Genomic DNA, 13429 nt, shown 5'->3' with positions numbered 1-13429 from the left:
CTGCAGATGAGAAAAGGCAACGGCTATGTCAGACTACTGTTTATGATACCACGTATTTACCTACAGACACCATCTACTACATTGTTTACACACTCCTAAAGACATCTTGAAAATTAAAGCATGTTTAAGTTCTAGACTTTTATTCAAATAAAATATTAAACATTAACAACACAAGATTAACTCAAGGTTTGCACCAAAAATTGCAAAATAAACTGTTAAATCAAGATTTTAAAGGAAAGTCAGCCTGAGACCCAAATAAGTGTCAATACAAAAACCAAGAATGAGGTTAAATCAGAACTATTACTTCAGATGGTTCAATATTTAGTGGAATGTACAAAAAAATTAATGTTTCAGCTAAGCAATTGAACTTCAGCGATCACATGCAGAAAATGTACCGCACACCTTGAATCTTGGAAGACTACTGAAACAAGAAGACACTTTTGTATACTTAAAAGACTCATGCTCTGACTGAACAGAAAAAGTGCAATACTATTGAATAAAGTTTAAGACCTTCTCTTTTGCACAGATCTTAACTACAAAATCTTTACAAAGAGAGGGAAAGGAAGTCAGTAGGAATCAATCATAGTCTTAAATTTAGCTTGGTCAAATTTTTAATCATAGTTTTCAATTTCTTTTTATTTTAAACAGCACATTTACTGGCCCCTACCCCAAAAACAAGAGGGGAAAAGGGAGGTTAAGTTTTTTGGGACAAGGACTATCTTCCTCTGTTAATGCAGTACCTACCACAATAGGATCCCAATCCTAACAGGACCTTTGAGCCTTACCCCATATAAACAATATGCTTCCAGATACACTTTATTAATGGAACTTGCCCCAGAACTACAAACTCCATTATTTAAAACTAGTTTATAAACAGTATTTTCCCAACTTTCACTTGCTACCTAAAGGCAAAGCCTGAGCAAGGCCTAATGATCTGTGGATCAAAACCAGGACATGGGCACAGCTATATGGTATCCCAGGTGACTGTAATTATGTAAACCTTAAGGCCAAGATTCTCAAAAATGAGTGCCTAAAGTCAGACCCACTAACTCAATGGCTTTACATTTTCTAAGTTTTCAACAGTTTCCACTGACTTCAATAGGAAAACTGGGTGCTCGCCACTTTAGAATTAGGCCATTTAATTGGGTGCCTAACTCTGGATTTAGAGGCCTAATTCATTTGTTAATAAACTTGACCTAAATCTTTAGCCATTTCCATCCCTCCTTCTCCCTTTAGGCCTGTCCAGGCTAGGGAAATACCAGCATTTTAAAATGGTGCCTAAGCATCTAGTGTAGACAGGAAATAAGACCTTTAAATATGTGTTAGCAGGTTGAGATCAACTCTAAGTTCACCTCCTAACCTACACAAGATAAATGATATTTAAAAGCAGTGTGAATGTTTTTAAAACACTATTTTCCTAATCTATTCTGGACCTTAGAGCTAAAGGTCAATGTCAGTGGCAAAGAGAAATAAATTTCTACCTCTCACTGTGGGCCATAACTCATATACCAGCTGGAGAAGGATGGGGCCACAGTGCACGCTGTGAATCATACTGATAGTGAGGGACAGTCTGAACTGTCATCACTCCTTAGAAGTGGTCACCCTTCCCACCGTACCACTGGGGGTGGTACAGGCTACACAGCGAAATGTAACCTTGTGCTATGGTTTTTAACTTGATTACGAAGAGAGATCAAGGTTAGGTTGGAGTTGGCTAATGCTCATTAGTTAACCCCAACTACTTTGCTACTATAGACAAAAGGCCCTAGGATATAAAGGTGTTATGTTAACATGCATTTTAGCTAGGTTCCCCCCTTGTCTTTACCCAGTTTTGCAAGTGTAAAAGGCAGAGTGTCTCGTCTAAACTAGACTTAGAACGATAGTTAGCATGTCAGGTAGGACATGCTTACATTTTTATCTTAAATCTCCAGACCAAGACCAAAAGTAAAATATGTTAACCTCAGTTTAACTAGTTCAGGTCAACCATGGAGGAATTTTAGGTTTGACCTCATCCTGTTAACTCTAGACAAAAGGAGTTAACCTGTGTATACATACACCAGGAGAAGGTTTAGCTAATTCTGACCTAATTTCAAACATCTTAGTTTTCCTCAAATTATTTCCTAATCTAAACAAACACTTAGCAGGAGGATAAGGTTTCAGTGCTTTAGATTTGCCAAGCCTACCCCAATTCCCTGATTCAGAAGCCAGTTTATTGTCCTGGGTAGTTACCAGCATCTTCCTTCACCTGATCCTCTCCTCCCCTAGAATCACATTAGCTCCCTCATTAAGCAATGAAAGCCCGTTCAATACTTGGATGAAAACCTCTGAAAACTCCTATATGCCACAGTAAGTGGTGTTAGATATTCATAAGGGAATTAAAAACCAGATGAGCTTCTGCAGCATTAGGAGGCAATGTGCTACCAAAGATGTCACACCAAAGTTGGATGTAAAACTAAAGTCCTAATCAATTGTGATCATAAGATCCCACAGCACTTTCTGCCACACTAAAAGCAATATTTCTCAGTGTACAAGTAAAATTCAAACTCAGTTACGCTTGCCTCCCTAAGTTCCCCCAGCAGTTTTGATGTAGACTTTATTCTCCAATTCCCGTTCTGAACTGTTGAGTAATACTGCTGCGCACTGTTACAGAAAATTCAAAGAATATCCACATTGACACCTGGTTGAACTAAATATTCAGGCAAAACAGAAGGCTACCACCATTTTGGGGGGAAATGAACAGTCTCGTGCATTATGGCCAACAGATCAAAGGCACCTAACTTTATGCTCTCAAGCAGTCTAACTGGAGAAAGGCCATTTCTATCCCTTGAAACATTCTGCAGTCTGCCCTTTTCCTCCCCTAATCACCATCAGCAATGGGTTTTAACATTATGTAGGCTTTGGCCCATTCCTAATTGGCATTAGAAGTGTGGCGGCCCCTCTGCTTCCTGTCTCTTTAAAGGCAACAGCAGAGATATTAATTACCTGCAACAAGCAGTGCCCTACCTACTATACTGGTACACTATCTGCTGTGCTGCTGCTCTAGCTTTGGTTACATTTTGGTACCAGAATTTCCTAGATTGAAGGGATTGAAACTGCAAAGGCAACAGAAAATGTGATCTAAATAAAGTGGAATATATGAAAACATATTGGTATTTACCAATAAGAAAACACTTTCTTCCACAGAAATACCAAGCGTAATTGTAAAGGAAGATATATTCACCACCCTTTAAGTGAGTATTTTTTAAAAGTAAGTCTCTTTCCAGTCTTTTGGTAAAATATATTTTTTAAAACTTTTGGAATGTGTTTAGTTTGGCCATTTGTCTCATTTCAATACTTTCTAGAAGTCTTAGAACATGTTTTTTAAGTTTATAGTAAAAAATCTGAAAATTAAATTTGTTTGCTCAACCATTTTTCAAGGGTAATGGTATAATTTTCTTCTAAACAGCAGAAGTATTTACATCACAGAAGTAAACCATTTGTCAAACCCTGTATTACTCAAAAACTGCTATGATTTCTACAATAGTATGTTAGCATTTAAAACTTTTTTGTTCTCCATTTTAAAAAGGGAAGTGTTATCCACATAATTTTAAGGAAACATAAATTTAACCGATCCTTAAATAAGGCTACAAATCTCCAAAACCAGTGATTTCTAATGAAAATCCTTACAACTTTAAGGAAAGCAGCATTACTGAACTGTTATAAAAAAAGGGAATTTGTGCTTCAAATCACAGGATAAAATTCATATTAGAAGGACCGGATGCTTGAATACGTGCCAAAATTACAAATATTTAACAGGAAACTATTTTTAAAAAGCTAGGGGCCCAAGAGTGTCCATGTTACAGCACGAATTAGTTTTGAAAATCATGTAATACAACCAACTAAGGTATTCAGGAACTCCAACTTTTAAATGTTAAATATTAAGAGACGTAAGTCCTCAGCATTATCTGCTATGTAAAGAGATTAAACTTAGATATTTGTATTATTTTTACCCATATACCCTCAAAAATCATATGTTTTTCTACTACTTATTTTATCCTTTGTCAAATGGAAAACACTGACTTTTTCATAATGACCTCCTCAAGGATACACCAGGAGTGTCACAATAATGGATAAGAGCATTAACTGTTGACAAATAAAAATGTTTATACAAAAAGGTGATTTGGATGGGTTTTCTACTTGTACAATTTTAAGTGGTTAGTAATTACATATTTTTGGTGCAATTTATATTTTTTTAATTTCTCCAAAGCAGCGGAAGATTTAAGGATGTACTTAGAATCCAAGCTACATTTCTTACTAGATATTTTAAAAAAAGTGTCAAACTCATTCTGTGGAGAGAAAGAGCATTTTTATTACACCAGGGGCCACATCATAACTACCTGTAATTCAAAGAATTACAACTGACATCACACCATTTAAAAAAATACATCACATTTGCAGGGTCTCTATTTTCTCATGTATGCATGCAGTAACTCTAGCATGTTCACATGCAGTAACTGAATCAGAAAATTAAAGATTTGTTTCAAATGCTGCCCTGCATATCTAGTTTATAATCTTGTCCCTACGTAATCATTGGTAGATTTCAGAGGTAGCATGTCATTGAGATGACTGAGGAGTTTAGACCTCTTCGAACTGTCATTTCAGGTTAAGACAGTGCTGTATTGCATTTGAAAGCTTATCACTGCAACTATAAGCTTGAAGCTTTTTTAAAATTATGGTTTCCATTCTGAAGACCCAATGTTTTATGGATGCCAGACAATTACATTTATTATCCTGAATCTGACCCACAGGCCAGAAGTTGTCTAACTGCTAATAATCTGTTAATTTAACAAATTTTACTTTAGCTTGATATTTTCAAAGTCACCTATTTAGAGGGACTGGGATTCAGATTCCCAGTTCCCATTAATTTTAATGGCATTCAGGTATTCCAACTTGAAAAGTAAGACTTATGTATTACAGAAAATAAACTCTTTCTGTAATTTAATATTAACAATCATAAATGCAGGGGTTTTTTTTAAATCACTCCTGGTAAGATCTCTTATTTGAATTTTACAAAACTGTTATAGGTAAAAAATTAAAATATTGAAAATTAAGGTCCTGATCATGCAAACACTTAACAGGTGATCGAACTTTACTCAAATGGCTAGATGCTTTGACTCAATGAGACTACTCGTGCTTGAAGTAAAGCATGTCCATAAGTGCTTGCAACATCAGGTGTTAAAACTGTACTTTTGATAAGCTTCTTAGTTGCATAACAACATCTGTCATTTCAAAACAAAACAGCTTCAATTTTAATATAAACATTTTAGAATTTCACTATAACAAAATTATGAACTCCTAAAACCACTCTCAGGCCCAAAATCACAAAAAATAGGAGCCTATACTTAAGCTCTTAAGGGTGGAATTTTCAAAAGCACCTAAGTGATTTAGATGCATAAATCCCACTGATTCAAACTACAAACAGTGATGGAGCAGCACAGCCTGGTTAAAGCATTTCCAGTTCAATAGGTAATGGTTGCAAATATCGTGTGGACTTATCAATTGTGTTCAGAGTTATTTTGTTCTCATTTTAAGGATGACAATGAGCCGAGACCCTCATCTTGACTTTTGCAGTACAGATGGGCATTATAAATATGAAGCATCTATGTAAAATCTGAAATTCTACTAAAGTATAAAATCCACTTTAGCAATTTATGACTAAAAATGGAAAGTGAAGAACTACCCACATGCAAATAAAAATCTAGTTTAAATTAAAATTAAGAAATCATTTCAATTAAAAACTTATGTTTATCTTGATAGACAATTACGTGTATTTCCAGATTCAAAAAATAACTGCTATTATCGTAAGTGTGCAACACATAAGAGGACAATATTTGTAAGTGTTATACTCAGACAATGTGTAAATTTCAGGAAGATTAACAGAAACTGGGTACATAGAGAGGATAAGAAGTAATTTAAGGCCATATGTAAAAAGCGTTGAACAGAGAAGGGACTGGAGTAACCTTTGAATTTACATGTAGTTCACAGGTATAAACACAAGTTTGGAAGGCTCAACCTAGTCCCTACTGAGTGTTAATCTACAGTATCATCAACAACACACGCACGTATCTGGCAATCCTTGGACAGAGTCTAGAAGGCAGAATAGCATTGATGCTGAAGGAAGGATTGAAGGTATCTAACCCGAGATGTGTTAGGGGACTAATCATAGCTAGAACTGGGCAGGTAGCAGACTCCCCCCCCCAAAGGACTAGCATTCATCTGTTAAATTAGAAAAGCCTAAATACCTTATCAGAAATAAATATATCCGAGCTCTCTAAATACTGCAAATCCTAGTTATAAGAACCCAAATAGTATATATTTTACACATTGATATTTATAGCTTTTAGGAACATGCAGAACTACTGTCTGCAGCAAATACCTACGTTTACAAACAGTGGAAAATTGTTGGAGAGAGTATTCAAAACTACCATATGCTGATAAAACAGCACTACTTCAGAATATGGCAGAAAAGTCATTTACAAGGACAACATTGCCATAACAACCATTCCCAATGGGAATCAGAGCTAAAAAGCCAAACTCTGTGTGCGCGCACACGCAATTTTTACTGACCAAAGTATTTTATACCAATTCATATATTCCACATAATTGTTAAGAATATTTCTTAACATGTAGTCAACACGCATAAAAAAAAATCTTCATGTCAAAAATCTCTTACCTGCAGAGACTGATGTTTTTTTCTTAATAAGTAGTAGAAGCCAAGCCAATCCTGTGGGCAACCAATTAAAACCAACTTTTAGACTGCAATAAAGAATAAATGGAGGCAAAAATCAATTCAGGCAACACAACAGCAGTAACGGTCCACAATGAACTGTATATTAAGGAAGTTCAGGTTTGAGACCACCACAAAACACTGCATCATATACCGACCACAAGACTAAGTGTACAAAAAATTTAAACACTTGTTAATCTTACACTTACATTTTGATAATTGCACTTGCTTAATTATACTTTGTTACCAAATATTAACTCATAAGTATGCCTTGGCAGAAGAATACATATAAATTAAAAGCCAGAAGACACTCATTACACAGAATTTAACATCTCAATTTTTTTTCTCCCTTTTCAGATCCCCATCAATGTATCTTTAGAAGGCAAGGGTCACACCCCTGACCCCCAAAACTCACAATGCAGAATCAAATCCTGATACTGAATAATAAAACCTTACCCAAACCATCTGTTACTATCAAGTCAATTGCTTTTTAATTCTGCACCTTCCTAGCCCCACCTAAGCAAAACAGTACCTTATGCTGCAGCTGATAAACACTTCTAGAAACTACACAGACCAACATCCTTCCAAGAAGCAGCAAAAAATTTTCAGCTAAGACACACGTCAAAGTCTCATCTTTGGAAAACACACATTTTCACATACGGTACTATGGGAACCCATGCCTTTTTGTTTGTAGTCTACAACCCTAATCTAACATGCAATGCAAGAGTCAGATGCCAGTCATTTTTTGTACTCAAGATTATTAAATTTCTATTCCAGGGATCACAAGAGTGAGCAAAAAAGCTATATGGTTTTACTGGAAATGTGTGTGTATGTCTGAAAAAAAATCACTTATTAACTATTCCATTACCTAATAGACCACCTCACACAATACTCTTGACTCTCTGGAAAGTACCTACAGAAAAATATATTAAGAAAAAAATGAGAAACATGTAATCAGAAAAAGTATGAATTAGTTGCCCTTTTCTCATGAAGTTGGACCACTGGGGGCATCTGCTGTAAACATTCAGTATTGACATGCATCCACAAACTCGTGTTAAATGTACTGCATATAATCCAGAAGAATTCACTATCAAAAGATTAAAACAAGCAGTCACATTCAAAAACCTTTCAGGAAACAGGACACCAACAGCAAAATTACAAGTGAGAAAAATATGAAAACTGAAGTCCCACAAATTACACTTTCGATTAAAATGACAAATATACTCATCTCCAAAACAAAGCCATGCTTTTTTATTTAAAAAAGGAGGACTCAAGACCAGACAACCCGAAATTAGGAATTTGCTATTTGCTCCAAAGAGTGGCCAGTTTCAAAAAGTAATTTCCAATACAAAAATACATGACATAACCTGAGGGACAGCTTTCACACAAATGTTTATCTATTTAAGTATGGATTTGGAATAGATCTTTCATGCAGAAGCAATGTTTTACCAAGAAATTCCAGATAATTCAGAACATTTCCGCTATACAGATCAAAAAGCATTCCAGTTGTGTACACTTATCTAGAAACCTAAAACTAATAAAAATAGGCTAAAGTAATACCGCACTAAAGATACATTATACTACAAAATACCACATTATAGTATGCAAAACCCAATAGCGTTCTTCAAATAGTCTACCACGTTTGAACTTTTCATTGTACCCATCCAGCATAATTAATTTACCATTAGCCAACATCATGATTTGTTTAGACAAATCTAAGTTATTTTCTAGATCTTGAATCAGAACATTTAAAAGAGCACATTTAAGAGCACTTTAAGTCACGTAGAGACATTATTTCATGTCAATTTGGTGCTCACAAGGGTGTTACCTACATACACAACCAAATGAAGTAAGAAGCGGGAACTGCTTTTCCATACAGACCTGACAATTGTGATCTGAATCACCCTCATAATTCTAGATTTACGCCTTTCTTGAAAAAATTCAATTCTGCCACATTCCCCATTGGTTTTGCACTGTAGACAAATATCTACTGGAGACTAGGATGAGACCCAATTTAGGTCACAAGTGAAAATAAGCCATGAGGTTCTCTAAAGGTGGGAAAAAATACACTGATCTACTTGCCTAACCCCAGCAGTGAGAGTTGGGAAAGGAAGCTTGAAGAGATACACAAGCCTAAAGGACACAAGATAATACAGCAAGAACCAAGATATTTTCTCCCACAGAGAAAGAGGAAAATTCAAAGAATAGATTCATGTTTCGCAGATTCCAACATCTCGTCCAACCTCCTGTGATTAACACAGAATCTAGATGCATTCTTCTTAGGACCCATTTTGAAGCACATTTTCCTATATTCTACAGCACCTAAGAAAAAGCTACAGTAGTTCTGAGTACATCAACAATCTGCAGTTATGATTAAAGTAACACCAGTTTACATAAACATCTTTCATTCAGTTACATTCCTTATGTTAGCGATAAGGGCATTTTACCCTATTTAAACTTCACTTTTGCCAACTCCTCCTCCCTACAGTCTTTCTAGGGAAAAAACTGATAGAAACACATATTATAATTTTTCCAGCACAGCTTTCTTTTTCATCATATTCACTTTGGAAAAGAGCAAAAGGCTTCTTGTAAAGCTAAGAGCAAAGAGGTAATCTCCAGGTCCTCTCACTGAAAGATGCCCACAACTGTTCCTGTCCACTATCAACAGTGGATAACCCAACTGTCTCTCTAAGAGAGGCTTTAATGATTAGTTGTATTTCCTATGATTGAGAAGTGAGCCTATTCAAACCAGAATGAATTAGAGCTAAGGCATGCCAAGATCCTCTGACACACACCAACCGGTGAAACAATGTGAACCACAAAGGAGAATTCGATTGCCACAAATGCTGTAGTCAGCTCACCAAGTAAGAAGTGTTGTGCTTACACCTTGTATCCAGCTGGCCTATGAGGGAACAAACATCACCATCACAACCTAATAGTGCCATTGCTTTTATTTCTGCCCCTTCCCAAAGGCATACAAGCTTCACGTCAATTTGTTGTCACGGTCACGGCAGAGCACTCCTTGCACGCACTGAGGGAGCCATCACCCACGAGCGCCCCGAGACGCGGGCACGCTAAAGGCGAGTCAGTATCCAGCTCACTCCTGTTTCCCATCCTCCGCTCCGAGGCCCCTGGAGCCAAAGCCCCGCGCCGGGACGGGGCTCACGCTCAACAGCCCAGCGCACAGACGGGCGGAAGCCGCCTGGCTGTCTGCGAGAAGAAAACACGGCTCCGCGGCCAGGGCACTCCACGCCCGCCCGAGCGCGCCGCCTACCCCGCGCAGAGGCCGCGCAACTCGCACGGGCCGCTCCGAGCCGCGCAGCTCAGCCGGGCCGTGAGCGGCGCCCGCACCTACGGCCCCGGGCGAAAACGGAGCGCTGCGAGCGCGGGCGGAGACACGGGCACCCTGAGGCCCGCGCCCCGGTCAGGAGCAGGAGCCGCCCAGGCCCTGGGGCCTCCTCAGCCCAGTCCCTGCCCCTCCCCCCTTTGTGCGGCTGGGAAGATACGTTCCGTGCCGGGCCCGGCCCAGCCCCCCGAGACAGGGCCCTGCCGCGCTGGGAAGGGGCCACTGAGGGGACGGAACGGAGCCGAGCCCGGCCCGGACGTTGCCGGTTCCTTACCGAGGAATCTGTATGGAAAAAGGGTTAGAAAGGAGCTAATCGCCGCCCGGGCCCCGCTCCCCGCGCGAGCCCAGCGCCACCGACCGAGCAGCGCCACAAAATGGCAGCCGCGGCTGAGGCGCCGCTGCGAGGGAGGGGGCGGGGCCTAGCAGGAGGGAGGGGTGGTGCTCTGGTGACGCGCCGTCGCGCGCTCCGCCTCTGCCCTGCTGCAGAGGGGGCGGGGCGGGGCGGGGCGGGGCGGGCCGCGCCGCCGGCCCCTCCTCGGCCGCGGGGACTGGCTGCAGCGCGCGGGGCGGGGCGGCGGCCGTGCGTAGCGCGCTTTGCTGCTGCTGCTGCCTCTGCCCCGCCCCCGGGCTGCCGCTCGCTCGCGCCTCGTGGCGGGCGCCCTAGCCCAGCCCCGCCCCCAGGGCGCCCCAGCCGCGCCTGGCGGAACTGCGCGCTGCGCGGAGCCTGGCGCCCCGAGCCGCCAGCCGCGCCCCCTTCCAGCCGCGCCGCCGTTTTCGACCGGGACACCCGCTGGAAAAGGGACCCTGGTGGCTCTGGTCAGCACCGCCGAGCGGGCCGTTGATTGTCCAGCTCCGGGCGCCCGCAGGGCTCACAGGAAGCAGCGACATGTTCCCCCTCTGGTTTCTATGTGTAGGGGCGGCCAGAAGACTCCACATGCTGCCCAAGCGCTGCCCCCACAGCTCCCATTGGTTGGGAACCACGGCCAATGGGAGCTGTGGGGGTGGCGCCTGCAGACCAGGCAGTGCGCAGAGCTGCCTGGCCACGCCTCTGCAAAGGAGCTGGAGGGGGGACATGCCGCGCTTCCAGGAGCTGCTTGAGGTAAGCGCTGCCTGGAGCCTGCACCCTTAAGCCTTCTAGTGCCTCTTCCCCAACCGTGATCCCCCTCCTGTCCTCTGAACCCCTCAGTCCTAGCCCGGAGCACCCTCCCAGACCCTGACCCCCTTATTTGAGGGGAATGGGCGTGCGGAGGGGTTGGGACAGGGAGGGATGCAGTGTGGGGGATGGGGGTGCAGCCCCATTCCCAGCACTCGGAGACGGGGATACACATACCTCCAACTCCTGGATGCCTGCGATGGGGCGACAGACCACGGTCTGCCACAGGACACGCGCCACAGCTCGAGCCTAGCCACAGGACACGCGCAAGAAGAAGAGGGCCAGCAGCAGCGGAGAGGCAAGCACCACGACCCCTCAACAGCTGCCTGCTAGGCGCGCTAGTTAGTCCCCTGCCCTGCCCCAGCCAATGGGAGCTGCGCCTGCAGGAGCGGGGCGGTGCAGCACGCAGACCCCCTGGCTGCCCCTACGATAGGAACTGTAAGGGGGACATGTCAGCTGCTTCCTGGGAGCTGTGCGACGTGGCGGCTAGCAGGGAGCCTGCCAGCCCCGCTGCATCGTGCCGCCAACCAGACAGTCAGTGGCGGGGTCAGCGGTGCTGACTGGGTGGTCTGGTCGAAAACCGGACACCTAGTTACCCTAGCCAATTGGGCCCCCCTCCTCCTATCCCAGCCCGCAGCCCCGCCCCCTGTCAGGCCAGAGGCAGGAGCTGTGGGTAGGTGAGCACTGAGCGTATTCCCCCTGGTGCTGGAACTAGGGGTGCTGGGGGTACTGCTGCACCCCCTGGCTTGAAGTGGTTTCAATTACACACTGGGTTTAGAGGGCGGTTCAATCTCAGCACCATCACTATAAAAATTGTTCTAGCACCCATCCCCTGTCCTGCCCCCTCCCTCCTGCCCAGAGCTGCCCCCCATCCCCTCTCCTGTCCCCTCCCTCCTGCCCAAAGCTGCCCTTCAGCCCTTCTCCTGCCCCCTCCCTCCCACGTAGAGCTGCCCCAAGCCCCTCTCCTTCTCCCTCCCTCCTGCATGGAGCTGCCCCTCTCCTGCCCTTTCCCTCCCTCCCTCCTGCATGGAGCTGCCCCCCCAGCCCCACTCCTGCCCCCTCCCTCCCATGCTGAGCTGCCCCCCATTTTACACATGGGTATAGTGAAACACACAGAGGGGAAGTGAATTGCTTACAGTCAAGAACAGGGGTAGGCAACCTATGGCACGCGTGCCGAAGGCGGCACGCGAGCTGATTTCCAGTGGCACTCACGCTGCCTGGGTTCTGGCCACCGGTCCAGGGGGCTCTGCATTCTAATTTAATTTTAAATGAAGCTTCTTAAACATTTTAAAAACCTTATTTACTTTACATACAACAATAGTTTAGTTATATATTATAGACTTATAGAAAGAGACCTTCTAAAAACGTTAAAATGTACCACTGGCCTGTGAAACCTGAAATTAGAGTGAACAAATGAAGACGCGGCACACCACTTCTGAAAGGTTGCCGACCCCTGGTCAAGCACAAAGTGAATCAAGTATCACTAGTTAGAGAACTGGAGAGTGCTGACTGCCCGTCTCCAACACTTACCAATAGACAATACTGTTTTAATAACAAACCTCATGTCGCAGCTATTACAATATTGGGCACTTAGGCAGAATTCTCTGGCATAATGCTGTAATTATGTGTACAGACAGCTGCAGCTGTCCACACTCACTCGCCTGAAACTCAGACTCAAAACTACAGTCACACGTATCAGCAGGGTTATTCATTCAAAACCAGTTTATCGACAAGATGACAACTTTAAGATAGCCACACGTTTAGTGCATTGAGTCATTTCTTTTCAATCATATTTATTTTCATGCTGCCTATTTTATGTGTTTGTTTCTTTGACATGTAAAGAGTCAAGGTTCCTGCCCTGAGCAGCTTACAATCTAGTGTATTTTTCCAATAAATATGTAGCTTATATTTAGTGTTTTTAAACTTTATTTAGCTTTTACAAAGCAACTTGATTAATCCTCACTCCCTGCTGGGAGGTAAGTAAGTAAAAATCATTTTATGATGTGGAAACTCAGACAATGCAAAGTTATGGAAGAAGCAAAGGTCACCTAGCGAGGAAGAGAACTCATTTCTCTGCCTTCGCAGCCTGTGCTCAGATGCTCGGTCTACTTCAGCTTCTCAAACCACTTAAAAAGGAACATTAACATCTCATATCTCAGTTAAACAG

General features: G+C 42.7%; 2 protein-coding genes across 5 annotated transcripts in view; both read right to left on the bottom strand.

The window, feature by feature from the left end:
* Window positions 1-10464, bottom strand: part of RBM12 (RNA binding motif protein 12) — a 40679-nt gene extending 30215 nt beyond the window's left edge. Inside the window, exons 1-2 of one of the 4 annotated variants that reach the window (XM_073310022.1) lie at window positions 9625-10369; window positions 6710-6792 (exon numbers count right to left, since the gene is read on the bottom strand). The gene's annotated coding sequence lies outside the window, so the exon portion shown is untranslated. The other 3 variants (XM_073310020.1, XM_073310021.1, XM_073310023.1) reach the window with 3 other exon arrangements.
* CPNE1 (copine 1) overlaps window positions 1-10474 on the bottom strand; it is an 80329-nt gene extending 69855 nt beyond the window's left edge. The window contains exon 1 of the mRNA XM_073310028.1: window positions 10384-10474. The gene's annotated coding sequence lies outside the window, so the exon portion shown is untranslated. The remainder of the gene's footprint in view (window positions 1-10383) is intronic.
* Window positions 10475-13429: the final 2955 nt, after the last annotated feature.

The sequence above is a fragment of the Lepidochelys kempii genome, chromosome 13 (genome assembly GCF_965140265.1).
Source record: "Lepidochelys kempii isolate rLepKem1 chromosome 13, rLepKem1.hap2, whole genome shotgun sequence".
NCBI lineage: Eukaryota > Metazoa > Chordata > Testudines > Cheloniidae > Lepidochelys > Lepidochelys kempii.
The sequence above is the reverse complement of the archived record's forward strand: the minus strand, read 5'-3'. Positions and strand labels throughout refer to the sequence as shown.